The 20,465-nt window shown below is 36.7% G+C and overlaps 1 protein-coding gene and 1 long non-coding RNA gene across 9 annotated transcripts in view; one reads left to right on the top strand and one right to left on the bottom strand.

Annotated features, from left to right (window-relative positions):
- WWOX (WW domain containing oxidoreductase) overlaps positions 1-20,465 on the top strand; it is a 510,587-nt gene that overhangs the window by 324,329 nt on the left and 165,793 nt on the right. The window lies entirely within an intron of this gene.
- Positions 1-20,465, bottom strand: part of LOC308176590 — a 38,395-nt gene that overhangs the window by 17,515 nt on the left and 415 nt on the right. Inside the window, exon 2 of the long non-coding RNA XR_013938430.1 lies at positions 1-20,465. This exon is cut by the window's left edge and continues 17,515 nt beyond it. This is a non-coding gene — a long non-coding RNA (uncharacterized lncRNA).

Here is a 20,465-nt window from a genome sequence, read left to right as displayed (position 1 = left end):
GCTCTAGCAAGTGCATTTTGTTTGCAGTGCTTTGTTTCCTGTTGTGAATTTCATTTAGGAAGTATAGATGACAAAGCTTTATTAACTGAGCACAGAAACTACACAACTATTATTCCCAGTAACAAATGAGTCACTAAGTTTGCAACAGCAGATGAAAGATAAATGTATGAATGTGAGAAGATCTGCAATAGTTATGAGTTCTTCCTAAAAATACATTTAAACTGATTTACAGCTTAATACGCTGTACTCTGTGTGATGTATTCTGGTGTTCAGTCCTAACGCATTCCTGAAAAGAATGTCCCATGTTGTTTTAAGGATTAAACATCCCATGGGGGATAAAAGCACCAGAGAAAGGAGGACAATGAAACAGTAGATTTAAAAACAAACAGGTGTGGTGTAATAAGTAAAAGGTGAGTATGTGCTGAGGTCCATATAGAATCAGGATGGAAATTCCAAATGACCAGTGGCTGGTGTGGCAGCAGAGCTCCCTCCTGTACTGCCCACATAAGAGTCATCAGGCAGCCTGCACTCCGGCAGTGGGCTCGAGTGAAGAAATTCTTCTCAGATATCTTTACTTCCTTCGTAAAAAATTCATATGGTTAATATTTAAGTTTCAGAAAACTGTGGCCAGCAAGAGAAAGTTCTTCTAAATGACCCCATTTGTGCTAATGTAACAATCTAATGAAAACTTTAATGCTTATGTTTGCATAATTCCAATTCATTTTTTGCTGTTCTGATGATTAAAATTGCTCATTTAAGGAATATCTTTTGTTTTGTTTGATTTCAGCATTCCCTTTGGTAAGATCTGCAAAAAATGTGAGGAAATAGGTTTAACAGACAGTCTCAGGAATGGTTAGCTAAATGGTATTGCAAATACTCCCAATTTTTCCCTTTGTTCTTCTACATATGTTTAAAGATATTTCTGTTAATTTACAATTTGAAAGGTGGGTGAGGAGCAGAGAGTTTGAAAAATAGATTACTGTCTTCATTAATACAGGTTTGACCTACAAAGTCTTCACGTACTTAATGATTAAAAACCAAAGTACTAAATAATAAATTATAAGAATTTATAGGAGTCATCATCTTGAAATTAGCTTACTGAATGTTCTTATCATAATAAATCTGAGTGGGTGTCTAATTTAGTGTTAGCTGACTGAAATTATATGTTGCAGCCAGATAAAAAAAAAAGGGGGGAAAAAAACCTTTTTTTTCAAGACAAATGATTTGAATTTAATCAGAAGTAACCCAAAAGCCTATCATATTTTGTTGTGTCTACTTTGCAGAAACTTTGGCAAAACTGGTGCTGGCAGAATGAAGATCAATTTCAGTTTGTGAATCTGGCAGACAATAAAATTTCCTCTAGCTAGCAATTCAGTGATGTTTATGGTAACACTTCCCTCATGCTATAGCCAGTGAAAAACCCAGGAAAGGAATGACAAAATATCTGTTATATCTTTTAATCAATCTAAGTATAGCAGAAGTGTTTGCCAGGATCTTTTTATGTGATTGTAGAACAATCTCTCTCTTCCTTCTTTACCTCTTGCTGTTATAAAAGATGTTTTTCAATTCAGTCAAAATGTATTTCTCCTTACATATGACTAGGAAGCCTCCCCTGTAGGCCATAATGTGTTCAGGGCTGCTAGGCTGCTTCTAAAATTTGGCTACTGGGAAGTCTTGAAGGAAAAGAAAAGATAGAAAAACAAACATTAATTTAGGAAGGATATTAAAAGCAGTCCTAATGAATATTTTGCTCCAGTCTAGACAGTAGATGACAGAGTCCTGAGCCCGTTTTCAGGACAGTCATTCTGAGTCTTTTCTATTATCTCAAAATAAGTGGGTTTGGCCAGTATAGAGCTAGTTTATATTAGTCACTATTTCACTATTTTTGTTGACGTACTTGGGATGCTTCACTGAATGAAGAACTGAGACCCTAGTTTGTAAGCAGGCACTAAAATCATAGCAAAATAGCTTTACGAGGGAAATTTCCCCCTGCAGCTTATAAAGAACAGCAAGAGCTGCAGAAAGTAGTCAGGTTCTACTTGATCCTTTTGCTTTGCCTCAGTCCCTCACCCTAATTAATTAGAAGGAAACATGCCTTCCAGAAAAGAGGAAGATACCTTTGGGATTTTCAGCAGGAAGTCATAGCTCTGGTGGTTAAAAGGGAAAAGATTTGTTGTTGTTGTTTTAAATATTAAAAATCTAAGATGTGATTCACAAGTACTTCATTTTTATCATTAGTACCAATTCTGTAGTGCTAAATGCTGTTGATAATATTTAAGTTTCTTTATGTAAACATAATTTTTGATTGCAGATTCCTAATCAAAACTAGAAAGCCCATGTGCCTCAGTCATTTTTCCCAAAGAGCTCCTGGAGATCAGATTCATCTCTGAAAATGCTGATTAGTCTGGTTTCATTACCTCGTTTCAGAGTATTCAGACATTGAAAAAAGGCAAAACAACGATGAGAGTATACAAATGAAAATTAGATGCATTATTAGATTAAAAGAGCTTATATCTCTCATTTTCTAAAAAGCCTTTACCTTAGCAATCTCCTGCAGTTGCACTAGCGTGATCCCGTGCAGCAGCAGCGTGCCCCGAGCGTGCGCAGAACGTGAGGTTCCTTTGGAGCACTCCTTGATATATGCCATAAAATGGAGAATAGCTTAGGTAATTACTATGTTGCACTGTGTAATCATTGTTTACTTGGTAAAGAAGATGCTTGTGAAATATTTTTTGTTAGCCTAATTGTTAGCAACCTGATTCAGAATGCAGTGAAATCAGTTAAAAACTCCCATTGTTTTTACGAGTGAAGCTGAGCCTCATTTTCAATCTTGTTTTTATTTTGTCTTTTAGATATGATCATGATTGGTGATATTTGTTTGTATAATTGCAGAGTCCAAAGACCCCTGAGATGAGTATCTGCTATGCCAGCAACGATGCAGAGACATACTAAGAGATGTGTCTGTGTCGAGACCACAGCTTAGGAAGGGGATGGTGGAAGTGGGGTGACTGCTGCTAGCAAAATGAATTCAACTGGGCACTACTGGTGAGAGTGCTCTGCATCCATGTGGTTTAGCAGTGATTCCTAATGCGTCTGAAACCAAGATCGAATGGCTCTATTATTTCCTCCAAAGGCAAGTACCCACCAAAAGGCAGGAATGTTAGTAGTAGTAATAGCATAAGCTGAATGATAGGACTGTAGAAAAAAATGGATGGAAAAGAGCATGTACTGGCAAAGCATTTAATCTCTTAAAGTCTATGTGGCTCACTGATACAAGACAGAAACTGCAGGTGAAGACTGAACCCAGAGTGTGTGCAGACGGGTGTTTTGGGCTCAGTTCTGTATCCCTTTTCTTTCATGCCTGCACAGAGTTAATCAGAGGATATGGTGATGGTTCTGTGACCAGTAAAATATGAACCATATATGTAGGGAGAGTAATCAAATGTTTAATGGAAGAGCATAATGCTCCCTTTATAAGAACTCTTGTTTTTGTAATGGAAGATTTGTAACACACTGATTTTTAAACATTTTTTTTTTTCAAGTATCATTAGCATTACTAATGTGTGTGTTGCTTTTAAAGGCTTGACTCAGCAGTTTCTGCGTGTTCCAGATTTCTTGCCACCGACATGCAGCTGTGTTGCTGTGTAACAATGCAAGGTCATTTTTATGTCACATACGTAGAAATAACAGAAATTGTATTCAGCCTGAATTAACATAATGTCCCTAAAGATTTCAGTAGGAAAAAAAAAAAAAACTCAGCATGATCCATTAACACCAGAATTCAGGGGATAACCTCCAGCACAGGCTCTAGAGGTGCTTGATTACTGACCTGGCCAGTGAGAACTCTCTGTACTTGGATGCTGTAATACTTTCTTTTGTTTGTTTTTCCCCAATCATTTTGTCACAAGTCCACTATTTAACAAAAATGATCAGATGAGGTTATTTCGTTTTTTGTTTGTTTGTTTGTTTTGTTTTGCCTTAGGGGATCAGTTTTTTAAGATAAAACTGCATCTTTGTAATACATATAAAGATAAAAGCAGGAAGAAGGAAACAATATTAAGTGCTATTAAATTTCTTTGCAATAGAGTCATATTAGTTTTTTATCTCCCTGCAACTTGTTGAGGTTTGCAGTTCCCTGTAACATTAGGCATTTGCAGAAATTTCTTTAGGATTCAGTTGGTTATAAATAATATGTTGTGAAAGAACAAGAGAACCTGTGCATTTCCCAAATCTGTTACACTTTGTACCCAGGTCTGCACAGCAATTCAACTAACACTTCTGTGAAATGAGGGAAATGATAGATTTTTCATTTTTGAAAGAAATTAATGAGTGCGCAGATAAAGTAGGAAGGGAAGATCACTTGCTGTTCTAATTAAATAAAGGCTGTGCTCAGAAATACAAATATATGGTGTGGTGGCCAGGCAGCTTGTTGTTATGTTGTGTGTTTTTGTTGTTGTTGTTTTTTGGTTTTTTTTTTTTTCACATCAGTGATATTCTTCAGTCCTGCAAGTTAGTAAAACCAAGACCACTTGCCATAGCTATAAGCTATCAATAAAAATTAATGTACCAGAGGGAATTGAAAGGAAAAAAAATGTACTTAAGTGTTCAGGGCCATCGAGCCACCCATGCATCCTCTGTGAGTGTATTCTGGCGATAGAGCTGTTATTGTTGCCATGGGCTGCCATTTAATGTTATTTTCCTAAGTAAATGCTTCTGTGCTCTGATCAAGGACATTGGCAGTAAACCAAGACACAGTCTTCAGAAAAAGATGGTGCTGAATGGTACTGAATACAGTGCAACCAGATCTGGTATCAGAGGATAACTAAAGCCCCTATCCTTTGAAAGTCAGTTCATACACGGTTTTAAAATCCTTTCAAGAAGGGAAGAGTCCTTTTCCTTTCCTCTTTCTCTCTCTCTCTCTTTTTTTTTTCCTGAAAGTATGATTTTTTATTATTAATTTTTTTAAGACTGACAAGAAGAAGTGAAAAAACAAGATTGGGATATATCGAGTATAAGGTGATTTTAACAGAGGAGAATGGATAGATCAATAACAAAAACCAAAATCCGCAAAGAAATACATTTCTGGGATGGATTTTTTTGTTTATCCACACAGGAGAGGTCAAACTCCTTTCCAGCAGGATGATACTTGTTAAACTGAGGGCTCCCCTCTTAACTAGATTCCCCCTTGGAAAATGTTTTTTTGGGAGAGGATGGAGGGGTTGGGAAGAAGGGGGAATGTTTTGGCTCTGTATCCATCCTGAATGCTGCTGTGAATGGTGGAGATCTCTTCAAAGGGGAGCGACAGGAGGTGTCCATTAAGTCCCAGTGCAACTGTCCTGAAGTAAAAGATTTTCCACTGAGGAGGACTAGCATTTTTAGTGTCATCTGTTTCTTTTGGCTAAACTACTAACTGTATTTGTCGATCATGAGAGTACATTTTAAACAAGGAGTGCTGGTGTGTTGTCCCCTGGAACAGCTGAGCCCCCATTTGCTAAAGGAAAAGAGAAAAACCAATATGAAAGGGTTTTCCGCTTGCATAGTTTGTGTACTGGAACTGTATACAAATGCAGAAATAAAGGCCTGTTACAAGGAAGTGATCCCCCAGGTTAATTTTACCACCAGTCTGCAATCTCCATTTCTTGCTCAGAATGATTATTATATTAAACTGTTACATTTGATTCACTCGTATTTAAAGCAATAAAATTACACTTACTCCAATAAAGTAATAAAGGGCAGGGTCTGTGCCCCAGGGGCCTGAAATCATCATTTTTGGGCATGGTGCGATCAGTGATTGCAGCTTTGGGGTATGTAGTAAAGAGAAATGGGATTTAGCATCATCATTTACCTGTAGGATGGCTATGTCCTAGTGAAAGCTTGTGCTTTTTGCTGCAGGTGTGTAAGAAAGCAGCTGGGTGCAATCCCTGTGGGCATCTATTTTTAAAATCAGGCTCCATTTGCCCAGAACTTAGCAAAAAAGAAAAGGAGAATATTACAAATGAAGAGGCTGACCTGGCTTTTTGGTATGTGTTATTGATAGTATATAGACGGTCAGGTAAGTATTTGAGGCATTCTTCAGGGTTATTCAGCACTTGATGCTCCACCACCCACCTTTCAATCCAGCAGTTCACCTTTTCTTTTAATGATGCCTTTCATATGTGTTGGTTCTTCATAAAAAATGCCCATATGGGGTCAGACCGAAGTTCAAACCAGTTTAGTACACTTGCTCTAACAAAGGACAACAGTAAAACACTAAGAAAAAGAGGGAGAATCAGGAAACAATAGATGTTTTTCCCCCATATCTCTCTCAGCCTCTGGTAACATTTATCAGACAGTTTTTGACTCATGTAAATTCTTAGCATCCACAGTGTCCTGTGGGAGGGATTTGACAGCTTAACTTCATATTGCATAAAAAATCCAAGTGTCTCCTTTCACTGATGGCATCCGGCCCTTGTCCTAAACGAGGCACCCTCTCCCTATTCACCCTCTCCAACATGCTCAGAGGTTTATAGGCCTCTAGCGTGTCTCCACTCAGCCATCTCTTTTTAAAAAAGAAAATCCAGAATTTAACTGTGTACAAAAGTTATTCCATAATAATAATATATATATTTTTTTGTCCTTACCTGTAGCCTTCCAGTGCTATGATATCTTTTTAAAGATGAGAGTACCAGAACTTCAGTGACATAGCAGTGTATTTTCGGTTGTTTCTCTATCCCTTTCCTAATAATTCCTAGATTTCTGTTTATTTTTTAATTGCTACTGAGCGTTGAGCTAATGTTTCTGTAACACTATGTTATAACCCCAGAATCTTGGTTTTGCATCCTAACAATAAGTTAGTGAAGGCATGTGAAGTTTCACTTGTTTTTTCTCATGTGCATCACTTGACATTCAGCTACATTTAGTCTCATCTGCCATTTTATTGCCTAGTTGCTGAGCATCATAAGATCTTTCCGCATATCTTCACGGTCAACCTTCATCCTTGCTAATGTGAAGAGCTGCCCTTTTTTCCTAGGTAGTGATGAAGAGGGAGGGAGAAAATGGAAGGGCAACTGTAGAGTGTGCCACATGGACACAAACTATTTAGAGTGAAACCCAGCGATCCCCACTAGAGGCGAAGTGATTAATGGAACTGAAACCTCAAAAAATGGTCTTGCAACTACATTTTTAATGCATACTATTTGTGAGCTTGACATTCAGCAAAATGCTTTCTCTCATGCCTGGTTTGAAGTTAAAAATATAAATGGAATGTCCTAGATTTTATTTATGCATCTGAAGTTGTTAAGGAGGTAAAGGAGAATTGAGAGATAGGCAGCCCAGATTACCTATCTCCAAAGTACAGTCCCATCATTTGCAGAAACTTCTCCTATTGAGCGAATCGTTCAAAGTTGGGTTGATTTCGGTAATTCAGAATTAAATATATTTTCAGTGAATAAGCAGAGGTTTGTTTTATTGTCCAAGGGAGAAGTCATAATGTTTACTTTGTGAACTTGGAGGGTTCAGCACAATAAAAGTGCATCTCTGTCATGCACATGCACAAATACACACATTGCTGGCAATGGATTTGCTAGTACCAATTCTAGGTAATGTTGCAGATTATGAATAATTGAAAAATGTGGTGGAAATGCTTCATCTGAATTCTGTGTGAGCAGTGTCCAGTGAATATCTGGGAGAATGTCTGAATTATTGCTTAAAAGTTTGCCACAGTGCTCTGTGTACAACTCCACCCCCCCCCAAAAAAAAAAAAAAAAGCTGTATGAGTTGTATGGGACTTCCAACTTCCACAGCAGTGAATTAAATTAATAAATGAGAGCTAATATCAATGAGAAGTAAATGCACATTTGGATTTTTCAAATCTCATCATTCAATAGCATTAGAAACACACCCTGTCAAGTATGTCTTTAGAGTTTATGGTATGTCTAAAACTGTGTACATCAAAGGTTTATTATTGTTTCATTACATTTTATTTTAAATGAGAGAAAGTGCCTTTGCATTTGGAAAGAAAATACTCCTCTATATCCTAAATGGAGAAAGTTGAGTGAAGAAAACTACTACTATAATCATCAGGGTTTGTAGCACTTTAACAATGTGAGATTCGCAGTAAATTTTGTATTTTTTCTTAGTAGAGTAAGAACAAATTTGCTTTGCCAGCCTGTCTAGACTTCTGTTATTCTTCCTATGAGAAAGTGTTTGATATGATTGTCTCTAATTTAGAATTTATTTTTCACTTGTCTAATCATTTGTGTTGAGTGAAAAGTAGCAAGTCAAACTGATGTTACCTGCACAGTATTGTATTTGCGTTTCGCTGGTGTCATTAATTCCCCTGTATTAATTATACCTTTTACCTTTTCTCTCAATACTTAAATTTCTTTTGTCTGTCCTCATAGCTCTTACCTTTTGTACATTAAATTTCATTGCTGGTACTCTGAAAATCCAAATAAATTATGCCATGTGCACTACCATCATCAACCTTCTCAGTAACCTCAGAAAAGTCAAGGAGAATAGTCAGGCAGATTTTTCCTTTCTCAATCTCTCTACCAGTTATTTTCCATTATATTACAAATATGTGTTCCTTTCTACCTTGCCTGTCAGAATGGCTTTCAACTCCTTTCCTTGCTAATGGTGAGAAGGTGATTGACTTGCAGATTTCTGCAGCAGTTTTAGACCTTTTGGAAAAAGAAAAAGAAAGAAAAAAAAAAAAGAAAAGAAAAAAGGGTTGCTCGTATTCAACAAACTTTTTTTTTTTTTTAACTGCTTGAACTTCGATTATTATTTGTGTCCTACAGATCTTTGACAAGAATAAATCTTACGGTATCTAGTCTGACAGACTCAATTTTTGTTTTCAATTGCCTCCTACTTTTCTAGTAGTAGGCACTGTGGTAATTATATACATAGTCAATGGATGACAGCCAGGATATTGTTATTGTAGTCTTTGGTTTAGAGAAAGTATTAATTTCATATTTCACTTGTTTTACATGCCATCAGGGTATAACTCTTTCCTTGATTCTAGAGTACTGAAAAGCAAAAGTTGCTTTCAAAAGTTGCAGTTCTGCTTCAATTCTTTAGCCATGTCTGCTTTAAGTTTTAGATTTGATTTGTCTTTTTTTCATTCTGGCACGTATCTGTAGGGTTTTGTCTTACAGATTATTATTTTTTTTTTTTAGCAAGTCTTGTAAGACTTGGAACTCTTTTAGATAACAAATTTTGATGAAAATAATCAGTTTGTATTGATTATAGTCAATATTTTTAAGCATACATTTGAAAAAGAAAAAAAAAATGAGCCTATGGGTGATAGTTCATTAGCTTATAAATATAATATAACTTCCTGAATAATTACAGGTTCTTATAATTTTTATGATGCTTTTTGCTTATTTTCCTTCGGATAATTTTCAAAGTATTATTATTCCCTCAAGAGATCTCTAAGAGGCAGAATTTCTGGCTATTAAAGATTTGCCATCCCACAAGCAGCAGACTGAGAATGCCTCCAGGTTATTTATAACTGGATTTTATCTCAGAAAATTAACTAAAGAAGATAAACCAAAATTCTAGGGGAAAATGCCTTAAACATCTCATGTATTATGCCGTGCTCAAACAGCTATTTTAATTTTAACAGCCTGGCAAGCCCAGTGGAGCTCTTTTTCTGGTTTTGGGCACAAAATAAGATAACACTTTCTGAATTCCTCCAGGAGATCATCTAAGTGCACTTAAAGTGGTGGCATAAAATATGAGTTTACAATGTGATATATTTAAGCTTCACATGTTAGTTTAATTGATTTTCTGTATTTGCTACTTCTAAGAGCCCCAGAACTTCCAAATTTGCCCTTTAAAAAACTAATACATTTTCAAAATGTTGTATTAGCACACAAGTAGCGGTTGATCTGTTCACAGAACGTTTTATTGCACATTGGTTTCTCTAGTGCTATAGCCCTTCCTAACCACTGGTACTGGCAGTGGGCCGCTTGCGTGGATAGGGTTACACGTCTGACACGGGGCAGGGGGTGGTTAGCTGTGATTTGTGGGTGGGCTCCTGGGGAGCCTTGGATGTGAACAAGGGAAACAAGCCAACCGAAGGCAGAGTGTCTCAGTTGGGTTCCTTGCAAGAATTTAGGTGTCTGATGCGATTAAGTTTAAAATAACAAACTCATTTTGTTTCTAACATCAGTTATATTTGAACTTAGGTTTAGAGGGGTGAAAGGGTATTGCAATAATTTATTGGACCTTATAGTACAGTCAGTGTTTAAAAAAGAATGGTAGCTGGAAGGCATGTGCTATTCTTATTTGAAGGAAAAAATACTATCAGATTGCAAGAACTGGAATAGTTCCTCTGCCTTGTGAATTTTGACAGAGAATTAACTACTTTTCTCCACATGTAATAATAATGAACTGCATTTATGACTATAGAATTATGACACACTACTGCATGACCTATGAAGATGGCAAAACTATTAGCGATCTTTTCTGGCTTTTTCTTTTAATTATCCACCTCTGCAAAGTAGACGATAGACTAAAAGTAGGGTAAATAAAAGTGATTGGTTTGTATCAGTGTCATTGCATGGCAGAAAGCTGTTGACATTTGCCATTGGTATGCTTAGGATTGGATATAACTGTTAAAGAAATTGGAACTTGTTCTGCATTATGGAGTGTAATATGCAGTCTCCATATGATTTTCTTCCATAACATCTTGAAAATTTTATTTAAGGAAGAACATAAACTCTCTGATACTATGCAGACTTCTTTCTGTGACCTTAGCTGACATACTGCATCATTTGTTGAAGACAAGAACTAAACAGAAATTGAATTTTGGCTGAAAATTACATGAGGAAATTAGTGATTACACTATCAGCCCATTTAGACTTCTTGCCTTTCATAACTGAAAGGGTGGCTAGGAAAATATGGCTCAGTGTTGCATCCTGCCATCTGTATTTTCTTTTCTAAGTTATCTAATCTTATAAATATTTGAATAACTTTTGCTCAGAATAAACATACCTTGCAGCCTAGCACTAGAACGCACTTTGGCTCTTGAAACTATAACAATTGGATAAATTAATATTGATTTGCTAAGAAAATACTTCTGGATCTGTTGAATTATCTCCTACTGTAGTCTGTCTAGGAGAAAACTTAAAAATTTAAAAGAACATAAAAAGTTCTTGACCATTCATCCAGTGAAAGTAATTATAGATAGCATTGCACAAAGTTTATGAGTTATACTTTCTAAAATACAGATTGCTTAGGAAAATTCCTGGAGCTTCATGGAAGGGAAAGCTAGCTACACATACAGATTCAAACTGAACCCTTTTTCCACTTAAACACCAATTTATTATTATTATTATTATTTATATATTTTTTGTTTAGAACTCATTACTCTCGGAGATTTTGGTGGCTGGATCAGTGTGGTTGACCACTATGTTGAGATACGTGTTTACCACTAACAGGATTAACAGGCAGGGAAGAGATCAGAGCGTGTATGAGGTGTCTCTGGTTTCCAGATGTCCAGCAGCCCGCTTCTGTTCCAGGTGGGCTTTTGGACATCCTGAAATCTGCAATGAGTAGCTACGTTTTCTTCCACACAGGAAAATCTCTGAGGGAAAAGAGTGGGTGACTGTGGATCTCTGGTCCTAGGGAATATGACACTCCAAGTGAAATTCCTTTAAGGAGAAAAAAAATGAAGTGCATGGGACATAGATCATTGCATAAATGGAAGCAGTCAAGTTTTCAACTTACTTATGGAGCCATGAGAGATTCAAAGAAAAATGACACCCTTGAAAGCGATTTGGCATTGCATCTTTCTTTGGCGTATGCCTGTCCTATGATTCTCCAGGTTCACGGCTTGAGGCAGGTGTTCTCTTCAGTAGTGGAGGTAAACTTTCAGGAAAAGACAAGAAAGAAACAGAGGACTTCAGCAAATAAATAAAGAAATATAAATACATATGTTTCTGTCAACTTTACATGTATGTATCTCTATGGCTGATTTATATGAGTCTGTGTAAAGGTATGCCCTATTTTTCTCCTTCAAGTCACATACAAATGCTCAACATCCAGTATTTGCATTTGACTAAGATCTCTCAAATGTCATGGTTTTCTATTTGTCACCAAAAAAAAAAAAAAAAGAGAGAGAGAGAGAACGAGAGAGAAAAGAAAAGGGAAAAGAACGAAAGGGGAAGAAGCACATAAACCAAAATAAAACTGATATTTCATTTGAGTTTTCCTGATAGATATTGAGTTCTTTCCATATAGTTGTGCATTAAGGGTTTTGCTGAGTGAGCTAGGACACTGCCTCTTTAAGTGTTTAACAGTAATTGGTTCATGTCCTGGTGTTCACTGAAAATCCTAGACATTTCATGGAAAATCTTCTTAATGAGGGAATGAATTTTTCATTCACATTAGAAAGCTCACTCTGACAAACAATTTCTAAATAAAACTTTGGCGACATGACATCCCATATTGGACTTGACAAAGAGGACAGGTGCATTAGAATAAAACTGTATGGCGATCCTTCAAGCTGTCAGCCATGAATATTTTATTTCTTAATGAATCATCTTTGTGAAATGAACTTTCTTGTTGTAGTGTCAGTGCCATTTACAACAAAAAACCTGCTCCTTTTAAAAGGTGAACTCCTTAAAGATGCTGATGCCTGCATAAAATACTTAACCCTAGACAAGGTATTCAGTAAATTTAATAGTGTTATTATTTTTTTTTTTCCTAAACTGTTTGAAATATTGTCTCATACTACCAGGTGTGACTGTCAAACACAACCTTTTGCAGTTGCAATTTTGTTAACAAAGCCATTATTCAAGTTAGATTATCAATGAGGTTGGTCCATGGGACATCAATTTTGGTATTAAAAACCAAAGCATAGTTACTTAACCACTGTTTTGGTGTTTCCTTTATTTTTAATGGTGTATTCCATTTATTGTTGGTTGTGCATAGTAATAGATTGATACTAGAGACTTTATGCATGAAAGTTGTAGGGCTAACTTAAGCAACAGCTATTTACACCATCTTGTATCTCTGTTCCCTACCATGCAAACACAATCATAGGCAGCCCTTGTGATTTTTGTTTTGTTTTGTTTTGTTTTTCCCCCATGGTCTAAAGTAAGTGCTGGTTACAGTTGGTGTGCAGTGTGGGCAGTGTCTCCTACAGCAATGCCCCCTCAGTACCCAGGCATTTTGTGCTGTCCCCAAACTTCTTGTTTCTTTGTTCTAAGGAAATACAAATGTCAGATTCATTCCTCCTTCCTATCCTTCCTTTCAGTTTATTTGTCAGAGTAGATTTGAATGTACTGCTTTTGCTAAAAATTTTACATTTGTTGAGTTATCTTAAAAGCATATGTGTTTCAGCATTTTGATTTTGTTCTGCAAAAGCAGCTTGATTTGGATTCTCTGGGGAACGCTCCATTTTTTATTGATATTAAAAATACCTATTTGATTGCAAACCTCAAAGTGGACTAAATTCAATTTAATTTACATACTGGTGTCTTCAGGAACAAAGATTGCATGTCCTTTGTGGCATTAGTTGTGGATGTTTGTTCCAAGCATGTGTCAAGTTCAAGTTACAGGGTTTGTCATTTTACTTACAGGCTAAATGTTTTGACTTACACCCATTGTCTCCATAGTCCCTGACCTGTGTCCTTGCTCATACTGGATATATACTTTGTCTTGTCTGTCCATGTGCCCATCCAGCACCCTAATCTCAATGGAAATACTCCAAAAGGGAATAGGCCCTTTTTAGTTTTCAAGTATTATGCTTCTTGCGTTCCAGTTTCTTCCTTTTCATGCTGGACTTTTGTTTGTTCTTGTATTAATTCCCTTCCAAGCGTCTGTGCTTACAAGATTCTGCTCTTGATGAAGTGGGTAGCACCTACCCAATGTCTTTAACTGGAGAGAAATGGAGAGATGAGCTGCTTTCAGAAAGGCAGTATTTATTTATTTTATTTTTATTTCCCTTAGCATTGACTTCACATGTCTGCCTGCTTCCATTGCAGTTTGAAACTGGCTATAAAGTTTTTTGAGGTCTTAATTGAAAAACCTAGAATAGTTTCACCAGACTTCACAAGAAAATGTGAAGACTATTTAGAAATTTGAGAATTTCAGGTTGATAAAGAGGTACGTTTATGTACATGTGAGGAAGCACTTTTCAAACATGGAGGTAGCTTGAAAAAATTGGGAAGAAAAAAGTGTTTGCTGGAAATATAACAAATAGAAACTGGAAGTTGCCATGGGAGGTCAGATGAAGGCAAGAATCAGCCCCTAACTGAGGATGATATGCAAGACAGGAGAAGGATCAGTTGTGAAGGGGGTCTCTTCTTGCCTTGAAATGTTGTATAGTATTTTATTGTTTTCTTAAGAGGGTTTGGTCCTAGACTGGGTATTCTGAGAACTGCAATTCACTGGAATGGTACTGATCTTCAAAATTTCTATTGATTTAAACAGGTGTTAATGCATGTAACAACTTCAGGATCAAGGGGCGATAATGATAACACTGTCTTAATCTTCTTTCCCATATCTTATCTAAATCTTTGTTATTTAAAGCATCCTTGCTTTTCTGTTGAAATTAACAGACTGTCTCTATTCTTCTTTAGTTCCTAATTTCACTTTCATATAGAGCCACTTTTTCAACAGCATAGCAAGTACTAATCATATAAACTTTAAAAGACTGCTCCTGATTAAATTATTTTTTAATAATGAGTTCCAGTTACCAGGGAATACAGAGTTAAAAAGGTGATATCACTAAAATTAATTAGCATAAGACATGCTGGACTGGTAGAAGTGACTGGATCTTAATCAATAGCAATATGATTACACCCATGCAGCAATTATAAATTATTTAAAACAGTACCCCTAGGTTACTGACTAGTTGCCTTTAAATTAAATTCTCTGTCAATAATTGATGCAAAGAATTAATGTGAGAACACCTTCAGTTACTGAAACTTTTTTAAGGTGGCATAAAATATTGAACTGTTGCCTGTCATTAGCAGCCATCCTGTCTCTTTTGCACAGCATTGTTCTTTACTAAATTGGTCGAGAAGGACCTCCAGAGCATGAAAGATGACTAATGATTCTGATGCTGTGTTCACTCTTCTTCTAAGGACACTGACACTGAGAAATATAAATTTCATGTGCGAGAGGAATTAGAAACTGATGAGACTGGTAAAGCTCCTGGTCCATTTTGCTACTGAAGCAGTGAAAAGAAATCTGTTCTTGCTGGGTTTTTAGTTTTTGTTAGATGAGGAGGGTAAAAAGAAAACTCTGAAATTTTCTGACGTGTAAGTGGTGTTTAGAAGACTTGATTTGTTATGAGGGGCAGTTTTCTTACTGCAAAGAAAACATGACCAGTCATATATACCAGTAAAAAACAAACAAACAAACAAAAAAACTTCTCTTCCTTGGTATGTTTTTATTTGTTATTGTCTACAACTTAGTGTTTTGTAGCATCTGTGATACATGTGATTTTGCTTCTTTCAAGAAGCAGAAAGAAAATATAATAACTGCAATCTCAGAAACATCAGAGGACACTACTTAAGTTCAATGCATCTGTTGCTGAAATCAGCTGTAATCTCTGTGTTCGCTGGAAGGACTTCAACATGGGAGATTTACATCAAAATACATGTCTTTTGCTAACAACTATTCTTGCCACTGAGTAGAAAAAAGATTTTGAGATAAACATATAGTAAACATTTTCTGGGTTAGTGTAGCATAAGTTAAGACAATATGAGAGCATCACAACACCCTGTGTATTTTAAGACGTGGAACATACTTGACAATTGTAGAAAATATAAGGATACTGATAATGACATTGTTTAAAAAGCTCTGTTTTCTATATTTGAAACTGCTATGAAATAAGACTTTGGCTTATATAAATCAGAGTTATAATCAAGGTATTGACATAAAGTCACAGAAGCCAGGAAATTCAGGAGTGAAGCCTGGAACTGTGTTTGCTCCTACTTTTTGGGATTTGCTTGCTTACTGGGGGAAGCTGGCAAAACTACTCTGATGTGTGGACATTGAAAATAATTTAAAAAGAAATTCACTGTTCTTCACAGACTGCTTTCTTCCAGTCTCCTCTTATTTTTCAGTTTGTGTCCAACGTACTCTGTTATTCTCATTGCCCTTATGAATCTCTCTTTTTAACAGTGCTGCTGCAGGGATGAAAATTAGTACCCTGCTACATAAATTACACCTTTATTTTAAATCTGTTCTTAAGAACACAGATTTATGTACTAGCACTCAGAATTACACTTTCAGGAATATCTTAAATAAAAGGACACTAGAATTTTCTTCTTTTCTTGCTTCTAACAGCTGTAAAAAATGTGTACCAGTGAAAATTGTTAGTACCAGTGAAAGGCTTTTTGTGTATACCATGAATATATGTGAATCAGGGATGGGGAAAATGCTATAAGATAAAAGGAAAACTGATCTATTTGCAGAGTTTTGGAATGGTGCAGTATAGATATATCAAATGATTACTTGTTATAATATAGTATTTCTCATTTACTAACCAAAATCCATTGACAAGATTTGGGATAAATAGAGTGAATTAAAAATGTAAGTCACCCGTGGGAGGAGAAAGAATCAGAAAATCCTGATCCAAAGCAAAAACATGATTGTGTCATAGACCCCATGAAACAGGGAAAGTAATTTCTTCTTTAAAGCCTTTGTTCTAGAACTCATACAGTTCCTTCAGCCTGTCTGCATGTTCCCAGTAGGTCTTCTCAATCCTGACAGGGTGCAAAGTTATGGAAGCCTGGAAATTTGTCATTTTAGCTCTGGTGGAAGTTTGCCTCCATTCCAAATTTGTTTTTTCTTTTTAACAAAAATGCTAAAATTTAGGAGCACAGTTTAGTACTATCAATGACTCCTACCTAGATAAGCAACTGAACCAAAGAGAAATGCAGCATAAAAAGGCTATGGTTGGGTGAAGAAATCAGGAGCTTCTAACCTCCAGATCTCTCCATGCAACTGAATCCCTACATGGCCTTGGGCATTTGCATTTCTGTGCCTTGCTTCCCCCATCTATAAAAAGCAGATGGTATTGCTGCAGGGAGTGATGGGAGAGTTATTTGTGTAAGGTCTGCTTGGTGTTTTGAAAGTGTAAGGCTAACTTTGTTACCTTTTATCACTCGTTGAAGGTACCTGAAGGACATCACTGAGTGCATAATTGGTCCAGTGTGCAATATATTTGCCTTTATATATTGAATTCTAGCAAAATTGAAATGACATTTATATAATTACAGACAGATCACATAATGCTTTAAATAACAGGTTTAAACTCAACAACAACAACAACAAAGGTAAAAATAAAAATTCTGGAACATGTTGTTTGACTGCTTCATTGATTTTAACTGAAGTTAAATAGGAAGCAACAAACTGGTGTTTATAGTGTTTGATAAAAGTTTGCATTTTAACTCATAGGAACCTCAAGCTACTATTTTGAACTAATTGCGCTGACTAAATTGTTTAGTCAGTTTCAATCTAACTAAGCACTCCTGTATACACAGGAAGACACTGTCTGTATATTTACTTCAACAACTAAAGTTTCTGTATCTTATTCATAAAATAACTTTCATCCATATTGAATCCCCTTTTATTAAAGCACAGGTGAAGTCTGTAGACTATCTGCATGATATAAATTCAGGAGCCGATGCTTAGTTTCGTGTAGCTGTGCAGTACCGGTGTAAAAGTTTGTGGTCTGTTTGTAGAGCTGCTTATTCTTGTTGTCTTCATATGCATTTCTGTTTGCCATTTTCTTCCTGTTACAAGTCTAACATCCTGTGTTGGCTGTAATGCCAACCGAGATTTCTGTTCACTACAGTACAACTGCAGTTACTCCCACCAAAAATGATTGCAACATCTCTACAGCTTAGTGACTTGGAACCTTGTCTTTGCTCACTCATTTTTACTCTTCAATCCTTTGGCACTTGCAGAGTGGGAAATTTAACAAATGGTTAGAAATCTGCAGTCATGCATTGGTCCTGACTTGAGTGCAGGAGATTTCGCATATATAACTCTTAAGTTGATGAGCAGTTGCTCGTTTTATGGATTTTTAAGCAAGCATGGAAAATATTTCAAGTTAGATAAAGATTTTGCTCGTCTGAAATATGAAAAATTTCACTACTTTTAGTGTTTTCCTTCACCTCAACACATAAAGTGCATTTATTTGGGGAAACTAAAACGAGGTTGAACTGGAAAGCTATATTTCAAAACATTAAATAAAAATATATTTGAACAAGAAAATAGAAACATTAAAGAATAAAAATTAAAAGCCCCATAAATCCCAGCTCATTCTTGTCTACTCCTGCTGAGCAAAAGATGACCCCAAAAGAAATGCAACTACTGGAGCAAAACGGCTATTCATTTTCACTGATGTTAGCCCAAGTGGAAAATAAAATCTTAGGAGCTGTTTTGGTTTTCATTTTCCTATTCTTATTTGGGTTCAGAATATTTAGTAGCAGGTACTACAAGGTTTTCGAAGACAACTGGCTATCATACAATTTGGGTCCACATTCATCTTTAGCACAACCTGAAAGTTCTCCTTATTTATTCTCTGCCAAAAATCAGCTCATGTGTCCAGGGACACATTAATGTGACCAGCTCAGGCATTGTGGCTTCACAAGCTACTCAAGTGTTTCTTCTGCCTGACTGATTCTGTGTGGAGGTCTGAGGGAGGTGGAAAATGCCATGTTAAAGTAGGATGAAATGAAATTAGAAAACAGAAAAAGAAGTCTGATTGAAACTGGGTATGACAAGTGTTGTTTCTGCTTTTAAGAACTGTATGAAATCAACCTTTTCGACCTCACAAAGATCTCCGGCTTTCCATGCCGAAGATGTTTTGAGAAATTGATGACTAAATTTGTCCAGGATTTGTAATTTAATTCTCAGAATTTTCATTAACAATCTGATTAATGGGTTATTTCCGTTTATCGTCTATCTTAAAGCTAGTTTTACAAAATATACAAAAAGCATACTGTTCTGAAACATGGTTACGTGACCAAAATGAAAGCACATATGAACTGCAAAATCCTACGCCTATCAACACTGTGGCCTCAACCATATTCTTCCCGTAACACTGTGGCAGTGTTGATTTACGAGAACACGTATACATATATGTATGTGTACGAGAACTTGTGTGTGTTATGCATCAATGCTATTGCTGTTCGCAAAAAAAAAAATCAATATGCGTTGCTTGAATTGTTTCCATAATGATCGTACATATTAGATTGGTGTTAATGTGTAATATCCGGTTTTGAAAACCACATTTCAAGGTCTGATAGATTTGCCAGAGGTAAAAACTTACTTAAAAGAGGTAATAATTTGTTTGACAAAGGTATCAAAAAAAGTTTGTGAAATGACCATTATTATTTTGATTGTCTATTTTTTGCATCAAAATTCAGTTTTTTATTGGCTTAGGGAGTGACCGTTTGTGAAGCTTGAGACTCTAAAAAAATGAGCAGTTTACTGCTACCATTAATTTAAATTTCTACTTTCTCTGCATGGTAAGCCCCCCTCCATGAAATTATCTAATTACTGCCCTGAGAATCAAGTATTATTTTTCCTGCTTTTCAGGCAGGGAAAACAAGTCACACACATAGAGCAATGGCTATCTCAAGATTAGATTTTCATTCCTGTTGTCAGTGAGAGGCTTGTTTAGTGTTTCTGAAAGTGTTTCCAAACTTCAACACAGGCAAAATATTTCAAAAGCACCAAAGCCAAGGTGTTACCGGTGTGGCGGGCCCCAAGCAGGTAGAGGAGCTGGGGAGTCTGGCAACCGTGGGTGCACATCCTGGGTAGATCTGCTGCTGAGTTACCCGAGCAAGTACACATTGTGACATTGTTGTTTTGGATAGATGGGAGGCAATTCAGGCAGCTCTCATGTTTTCTCTGCAGATGTCCCTAGCTTGCCTCTCAAGTAACTCAAACCTGGTGCCTTCCACCTTCTCACATCACGAAGTAGCTTCCAAGCCACCAGCTGTGGCTCTTTGAAGGTAACACAGGGGCTCTTCACACAGTGGGCACATGGGGAAGGCCTGAGTAGGGCATATGGTGGCTGCCTCCTCTCTTGCTGGGGTTTGTGGTGATGCCCTGGGACACCAGAATTTGCACGTGAGATGGCAGGGTCTTCCTCTGCTTTGTTCTTAAAAACCTAGAGGTTTTTAAGTTGAGAGACCAAAAGCATGTGAAGGTCCCCTCTGGTGTTATGCTGACCTCACAGTGTCTGTGCCGGATGGTTTTTGCTCCAAGCTGTTCGAGCACCTTGTGTAGCCTCAGGAAGTTTGTCCTTACACAGAAGGAGCCCCTGATAGATGCAGTGTGATGGGGGCTCCTAGAAGATAATGCAGGTCCCCATCGGTTTTCATGTGGGCCTGCCACACTTTCCAGATGACAGCTCTGTAGCAGCCCCAGTCTTCACAGCTGTGCAAACATCCTTGCTGACATTTTCATTGATGCCCTGGAAAGTGCTGATGGTCTGCCCACCA

This window comes from Anser brachyrhynchus, assembly GCF_964034855.1.
Source record: "Anser brachyrhynchus genome assembly, chromosome: 12".
NCBI classification, from domain to species: Eukaryota; Metazoa; Chordata; class Aves; order Anseriformes; family Anatidae; genus Anser; species Anser brachyrhynchus.
Note: the sequence above shows the minus strand (reverse complement) of the source record. Positions and strands in the feature narration are given on the sequence as shown.